The sequence below is a fragment of the Equus caballus genome, chromosome 21 (assembly GCF_041296265.1).
Source record: "Equus caballus isolate H_3958 breed thoroughbred chromosome 21, TB-T2T, whole genome shotgun sequence".
Lineage (NCBI taxonomy): Eukaryota > Metazoa > Chordata > Mammalia > Perissodactyla > Equidae > Equus > Equus caballus.
Genome location: NC_091704.1, coordinates 47,742,365 through 47,750,822, shown reverse-complemented (window position 1 = coordinate 47,750,822; position 8,458 = coordinate 47,742,365). Strand labels below are relative to the sequence as shown.

The following is an 8,458-nucleotide window of genomic DNA, read 5'->3' as shown; positions in this document are numbered from 1 at the left end:
AATTATACTAATTCCTAGCACATAGGCTATCAGATGGATTAAATGAGATAATGAATGTAAAGAATAAGTAAATGGCACACTGTATACATGCAGTAAATGTTAGTGATTGTTCTTATCCAAATATTGTATGTACCCATTTTCTATACCGTAATCCTGAATAGAAAACAAGAATAAACAGCAAATGAAAACAGCTTCGGATTGGGAAATGGGAGGCATGGATAGTCCAGTCTTAGCCCCTAATGAGATACGAGACCTTGGACAAAGCACTTAACTTGTGTGATCCTTGTTTTCTCATCTACAAAAATAAGACAGTTGGATCAAAATACAAGAATCTCAAATTTGACAAAGATATAAAAGATCATTCAATCCCAAGTAGCTGCTTGAGCTCATTTATAGCAAGTATTTGTCCAGTCTGTGATTGAACGCCTTCAGGGATGGGGCTCATCTCCATCCTGAAGCTGCCAGTTCCTTTCATCTTGAACAACACTAATAGTTTGAAAATTCTTCCATATGTTGACTGTAATCTACCATCTGCATGTCATCAGATCTAAGAAGCAATGGTAGTAAGTTGCACCATTACTTCATGTGTCACCAAGAAAGATCACTGCCAATTATACCATGACATGGTACCTTCTTATCATGTCAATTTTAAGAGGTGTCAAAATTTCAGAGATGTGAAAATGTGAAATTATGGGTGTCTTAGAACCAATGAAATGCACTATCTTCCAGTGGCTTCACCAGATGGACACTAATTGAAGCGTCTGTCACACTGAAAGCCAGTCTAATTTTCTTCCATAGGATAGTTCCTCAAGTATTTGAAGAGTGCTCATGACCAGTTTGATCCTTCTCTTTTCCAGTCTTACCGCTTTTAACTCATATGCATGACCTTACAACTAGGAATGATCTTCAGTTTCTGTCTACTGAATCCATTCTAGTTTATTTGCATCTCTATTTATTTATACATGTAAGCACCAAGCACTTTTTCAAGCACCAGGAGATAAAATGATGACCAAAACAGACAGATGTTCTACTTTCAATAATTCAATGGATATACAGTCTGGTAGATGAAAAAGAACACATAAGCAATGAGTCTAGCTAAAGCATTTCAGGTATTTTACAAAGTTCAGTGGAAACACAAGGGAAGGAGTGAACAGAGAAAAAGTATTTAAGTGTGGTCCCTAAAGAGGAACAGAAGGCTCTAGGTGAGGTCTGGTCTATTCTGAAGAGAATGCTTATACCTATGCAGAGGATAATCTTCTTCTTATATTTGCCCTTGTCTTCTTTTTGACAAAAGCTGTGAAATTTTAATGCTCTCACAATTTATAAAATCCCAAAATATTATTGAACATACGTTATTATATTTTCTTTCCCACTCCAACCTGCCACTATTTCCATCAAGTGCTTCTATAATTGGGAGAGGGATTAGTGGGAGAAAGGAATTATTTTTCCCTCGGGATGCAAGTGTAGGATTTTCTTTTTATTCTGTTCTATACCCGTTATTTAAGAGAATATACTGATACATTACATATCCTCCTGACGGACTGTTTCTTCTAAACAAGGACATGCCCCTTCACTGACATAGTACAGTCTACCAAACTCAAGTTGTACATATCTTATCAGGCAAATTTAGATTCTACCACAAAGCAGTGAATAAATGTAAAAATGAATTTGGCAAAAATTGAAGTCCACTCTATGAACCCTGCAATGTCCAGAGTACTAAAATGATTGGTATAGGTCAATAACATTTTGCTGCTGTGCATTTATCTCATTTGGAAATCTCCTGGCTATTGTAATCTACCTATAATGACAAGTCAAATATAATGATCAAGAGGGAAATGTCTTAATGCATCTTGGGATCCAACCCATTTTAAATACATTGTTGGAAACTCTCCCAGGATTAGAAAACCTGGATAAGCATATGAAATTTGTGTGAATTTATTTTAGCTTGTATTGAGATGTCCATGGCTCTCACAAAAGGGAAATTCCATCGAGATTTCCTGTCTCCTTTGTTTCAGTTCAATAATACCCAGAATAGTTAAACCTTTTTCCCCCTTAAACACTGGTGTGCATGTGTGCATGTGTGTGTTTGCGTATGTGTATGCATGTGAGCGTGTGTGCACACACACAGGGCAGAGGTGGGGAATAGGCATTCATTCCTCAGTGAAATGTGCTCTCTTGTGCACACCATGATGATTAAGTGACAAGCATTGTAATGTATGCACTTTTTTCTGGTCGCAACACATTTAAGGTAAATTTTAGATGGAAGATTTGGATGGGTTGAAGCAAAACCACCCATGCCAAGATTCTTAATTAGGCACATGGTTTTAAAGTTGAACTTTTTTCTTCTAATCAAGAATAATTGTTGATGATCATGAAAATGTTTTTATCAGATAATCATTGCATACAGATGTATATTATTGAAAAGAAAGTCACAGAACTTGCAGTTATTTATTTATATGCATCCCCATTATACGGATAAGATACCCTCTTAATCATCTGAAGAGAGATTTAGTGGAAGTTGAAAAATCCCTCATCAAAATTAATATCCCTAGTAATGGTCTATGAAGGAGTTTTTTTTTTTAATTGAAACTTTGCAAGCTGTAAAAGGGAGAGAAATACAAGCAATTTTGACTGAAGCATATAAAATAATGAAGTAGCCTAAAAACTGATGAAATACTTCAGCTGTGCCAAATTACTAAACAAAACAAGAGAATTCGTGGAATGGGACATGTTTTGGAATGTCTTCCCAGAGCACAAGGACACTCTCTAGCTGCTGCCCCTCACTTTGGTCCTGGGAGCCACTGTATAAGTCAGCCTGCTACCTCCTTCCGCCCCAGCCGCAGCTCCAGCTGGCTGGTCCAGGAGAACACCTGATGAAGAAATTGGAAATGGAGCAGAAAGAGAAACTCTTTCCAAGAGGTAAGGTCTGGAACTGTCAGTGGTGCTGCTCTGCCCTGTGGACTGAAGGAAGGATGAGGAGGCAGATGTGAAGGCAGACAAAACAGCAGCAGAAGCCTAATGAGAAGAAAGCAGGATACAGCCAGAGTACGGATGGCTTCTCCATGTCTGCTTCCAGAACTTGCCAAAGGCCCTGCAGAATTTCCACTCTTGAGTTTCACGAGAAGATCCTACTTGATGATAGCAAAGACTCCTTCATTTGTTTAACTATCTCTAATTAACTTCTGTTGCTTGACAGTGTATTTTGGTGTGCCAGAGAATGTCCTGGAAACAGAGCTTATATGATACTAGGTAATCTTTTAACCTTAGTAACTCTGAGTTTTTTATCTCTGAAATGAGGATAAAATAATTCTGGATGTTTACATCAATTGTGTAATTGAAAATTAACAGTGATTGTGGTAAATGTTACTAGAAATTCTCAAAAATAACACAAAAACATTTTTAGTACAAAAAGTGCTATCCTTTATTTAATTTAATGCTGCCACTTGAACTGTTTAGAAGCAAATTGATTGTTTATCCATTCTTAATAAAAGGCAGTTGTCTTAAGCACCTTTCGTAGGTGGTTTAATGCGGTTTGAAGACTAGTATATCGCAAACAATTAGAGGTTTCCTTTGTGAGATACTAACTTGTTCAAAGGGTAGAACATCCACTTCACTATTATCCCACTTTGACCATGAAAATAAGTTAATTTGCATATCTTTCTGCAAAAGGTAGTCTTGAAATGTGACATTTTTATTGCATACTTATTGCCGTACTTATAATTATGTAAGGAATTATGATATTGCAATTATATTATATAAGTAATTATATATTTGCACACAGTTTGCCAGTAATATTTCTGCCTCTTCTGCTTACCAGTTTTATTGCCTTGGACATGTCACTTAACCTATGCATTTTCTTCATCAACCTATTTCCTCTGTCCTAATGGGGAAAAATTGCACCACTTGTTGAAAGAAGCACTAAATAAAATAGCCTATGAAAGTACTTTGTAAGCAGTAAACAAACATAAGGAGTTGGTATTTCTATTTAATGGATAAGAAATTTATAATCTGGGGAGTGGACTATGACTCAGAAGCAGCCTTCTTCTCTCTTATCCTTTCTCCACAGAGTTTAAATCTACATGAAGAGGAAACGTTCAGCCTCTTTTTGTAAGTTGGTGGTAATTCTTCATTAGAGAAGGTCTTTTCAAGAAGGAAATTCAAAGTCTTTCCACCTTCCATGTGTGGAACATCTGTGTCTAAAACCATTCCATGCACACTTCTTTGAAGCACTGGCTGCCGAGAGGAAATACTTTGATTTGGGCTTTATTTAAATGCCTGAACTTCTGATGGAGAAACAAAAGATTTTCCAGTAAGAGCTCAGTTGGGAAAGAGACCAACCTGCAATCAGTTTAACCACTCAGACGCCAGAGTCGCCTGGATTTTCATTTAGAGCACCATGCAATGGAAATCTCCCCACGAACTTGAAGTATACACAGACAGCTGGTTTGGGATGCTACTGACCCCAGGTGCAATCACTGTGGTGCTTAGATTTAATTTTCCTAATCCAGCAGCGCCTGGCTCCATCATGTCTGCATCTCATATGTAGAACGCCACTACTCTCATTTAATGATACTTTGACATGCTTAGGATTTTTGCAGCCTGGTTCCCTAATATTAGAGATTACTTTTTTTGTAACTATAAATATAACGATTCAAACTGCTATGTATACCAAAGAGTTTAATTGGGAGGTTGTCCTACTTCAGGAACTTTCCTGAAAGATCTTAAAAACGTTAAGCAGACCTTGAATTTCATTATGCACCCCTCTTCTCCAACTCTGTGGTATCCTTGTATTAACTCATTTAGAAAGATGGAAGCAGCCACAAGGCATTGGCGAGCCTGAAGGGTTTGGGTTTGGAGTGTTCCTGCAAGCCCAGGGAAGCATGGCTTCATGCTACAACATCCTGGGGTTACTCACTCCGAAAGAGTAACAGAGATCACAGGGCTCTGTAAAAAGCTGTCTTCCTGGAAGGAGAGAAGCAAAGACACATCTGAATGTACGTCTGCTTGTGTCTGGAGAACGCCTGTTTGGACTGTAAAGAAAAGCCACGGGTACTGTTATCTCGGGAGACCGGCTTTGTTTTATACATGAGCATGTTATGCGCGCTATAACACGAAGCTGGCCAACTGATAGCGCGGCGAGGTACTCTGTCCCTGGGAATTGTAATTGCTCAGTCGGTAAAAAGAAAAAAAAAAAAGAACATCTGACCGTTGCTGATAATAGCACAAGGTGGATTTTGATGGTATAAAGGAGGGAACAGACGGAGTCACACAAGTTCTGAGTATGTCTTGACCCCCCAAAATATAAGAGAGGAAAAGAAAGGAAAGCCTGGGGCTGAGGGAGTGCTACAGGGAGCGAATTGCTCAGGACTTCAAACACAGGGAGTCATTCTGTCAAGGGGAGGGGGCGGGCGGGGGCAGGCACTGGGCCTCTCTAACAAAGTCCTCCTCTCTTTGCTCCCTCCCACTTCATTCACTTGCAAATCAGTGTGTGCCCACAAGAGCCAGTTCTCCCGAGCCCGTAACCTTCCCATCCCGAGAGCTGCAGTTTCAGCCGCGGCAGCAGGAACGGCAGAGCCGGCGACCGCAGCGGCGGCGGAGGCAGGAGCAGCCTGGGCGGGTGGCAGGGTCTCCCCGGGCGCAGGAAGGAGAGTAGAGGTGGGTTCGGTCTCTGTTGGCTGTGCTTGTGGCTGTGCATGCCTTTTCCTTTTTTTAATTCTGTAGCATTGATGGAAGCCAATCAGAGAGAGAGCCCTCTCCGCCCGATGGGTGCCGCACGCTGGAGTTGGGAGGGATGCTCAGCCTGCGAGCCTGGGTCGGGGCGGGCGCGCGGGTCCGGCTGCGCGGGCGGCGCTGCTGCAGCTGCCCAGGACCGGCGCCGCTTTTCGGGGAGCCTGGGTGCCGTTCCTCCGCCTTCTGGTAAGAGCGATGCGCCGTGGGGCTGAGTTGGGGCATGTGTAACGGGGCCGCGGGGGAAGAACCGGCTGCCTTCCTCTCCGCCGGCGGAGGCTGCCAGGGGAGCTCCGGCATTTGCAAAGTTGGCTGGTCAATTACCAAGGGCGCTGGTGTGTGCAGGACCCGCGGAGCCGTTTGAGGCTCGATTTATTTCCACCTGCTCACATCACAAGGGTCTGTGCGGGGACTGTTTTGGCTGAGTTACATTTCTTGGCTTTGGGGGCAAAATGGAAAATCAGGTAGCTTGAAAACTCCTGAATGCTCCCAATAAGGAAAACTTAAGCTGAAAAGATGATCTGGCTCAGAGAAAGAGCTACAGAAAACTGTTTGCTTGCACGTTCGGGGCAACGCCTGCCGGCTGACAGAAATGCTTGGGTTGCAAGGAAAGTCCAACATTGGACTCCGAAAATGGAGCACACTGTCCAGGGAAAAGTCATGTGGAAGATGCAGCTTGCTCGTGCTCCTCCACGGCTGGCCAGGCACAAATCTAAGGGATAACGCCTCCCCCGGACTGGCTGTAGAGCAGACCAAGTGCGCCTGGTTTTAGGTGTCCGATGCAGGAAAAGTGGAGCCCCCAATCCGTTAATCCCGGAATTTAATAACGGGGGACGTTGCAATGTTGTGTACTGCAGCGGCTGCAGAGTGGCATTACTTCTTCTGTAGTTAGATATTCTTCTGCCAAGAGTTATCGGAGATCTCGAGATGGGAGATGCTGGAGGGTCAGCGTGGTGCTGAGAAGTGTTGTCACTGCTGCAATAAAATCCATATTTTATAGGGAGTTGTATGCAGGTTCCTGTTAGTGCAAGGGGCTGTTCACCCGAGTTAACTACTGAGAACATTCAAGTACCAAGAAGTTTAATCATCTGGCATAGCCACACATTTCTCTCTCTCTCTCCCTTTTTGTTTTGTAAAGACATTTTAATTATGATAGTCACACTATAGAGGTGTATCAGCCCGTGTCTTGGCCAGTCTTCACTTTCACTTACTGAAGCACATAATGTGGGAAAGAAGAGGTTTTTCCTGCAAGAATATTGCTGGAGTGGCTGGTGTGTACATGTGTGGCTGATCTGGAGGGGTGCACACGCAAAATAAGGCTTTCCGAGCATTTATTACCCGGGGGGGCAAACTCCTCCCCGTGTTGGAAAGGAACACAGGGATATACCTAGTTAATGCACAACTCCTCTAAGAATGAATAAGAAATATGCTTAAACAAGCTGTGGCCAAGAATTGCTTTTCCTTTCTTTTCTTGCTGATGCCTTGACCTGAAAAGGAAAACCTTTAGGATTCTACTTTGGGAGAAAAAAAAAATCTTTCCCAGGGTAGCTTTACTGTCATCTTTTGTGTAATAGCACTTGCATGGTTCTGTGTTTGCTATTTTAGAGAGCCAGAAAACAAGCTGTGTGAAGAAAGGGGATATGATCAAGCAGATGTCTTCATTATGTCATAAGAAGGAGGGCAAAGTTTCTGCCAGAGGCCAGATTTTCAATTCAGGGCTCGGAAACTTAAAAGAATCCAACAATTTAGTGGAAAATACAATCACACAGGATTGTATCTCACCCTCTTTTGCTCTTTGGTGTGTTCTAATTAAAAAGGTGTTGGGGGAAAATAAAAGGCAGATCTTTTTACGCTATTCTGATGGTTCACGGCACACTTCTGAAGCAGAGGAAAGATGAGAAGCAGCAGCACATTTTTGAAGCAAACTGACAATGGTTTAGTTCTACTGTACTTGTCTACAATTATCCTTTGCTGCCAGTATAAATAAGTGACAGACGGGTGTCTCTATAGGGACTTTTAATCCCTTTACTATCTGGCTTTTACATCAATTTATGGCAATTACATTTCTTAATGCTAACTCTGCAAAGCTAACATATAGAAACAAAATCATTTTCTACCAAGGTACCTACTATCAGGAAACAGGTACCTTACTTCCCACCCACCACCTCCATCAGCTTTGCAAGTAAACACTTACTCTGAGACATTCTTCCTTTTTAAGAAAAAAATCTATCTTGCAAAATACGCTCTGAGATACTTGAAACAGCTAAAATTTCTAGAAAGCACAACTATAGTTCCAAGGCATCAAATGACACCTCCAGTTGCAAATGTATCAGTAAGTTGGAACAAGTTCTGAATATCTAATTAGGACTAATTGAATTATTGTCCCACATAGGGATTTTAAAAAAGAGATAAAATGTGACAAACATTCTGAATAAAACCATGTCTCTTCCTAAGGAATTGAAACGTGTGGTCCCCCCTTCTGGCCCTTACTTGCTTTGCAGTCGTGAATGCCAATTTACTAAGGCTGCATCCTTTGAACTATCGAAACTTTTTTCAGTTGGAAGGGACCTCTAGTGGGTCACTCCCTACATTTCTCCCTGTAGTTCAGCTGCATCCTGGATGTTATCTAAGATAATAAGCACATAACAGCTTTTTCTGCAAAGACAAGTTAGTATTCTCCAGGCATTGCCTTGACATTTGCGCCAGGTCAAAATCATTATTACTGCTATCA

At 41.7% G+C, this 8,458-nt stretch overlaps 1 protein-coding gene across 4 annotated transcripts in view; it reads left to right on the top strand.

Moving 5' to 3' along the window:
* The first annotated feature begins 5,371 nt into the window (after positions 1-5,371).
* Positions 5,372-8,458, top strand: part of CDH6 (cadherin 6) — a 125,832-nt gene continuing 122,745 nt past the window's right edge. Inside the window, exon 1 of one of the 4 annotated variants that reach the window (XM_001500761.7) lies at positions 5,372-5,655. The gene's annotated coding sequence lies outside the window, so the exon portion shown is untranslated. Of the gene's footprint in view, positions 5,917-8,458 lie in introns of all 4 variants that reach the window. The other 3 variants (XM_070246411.1, XM_023625810.2, XM_070246412.1) reach the window with 3 other exon arrangements.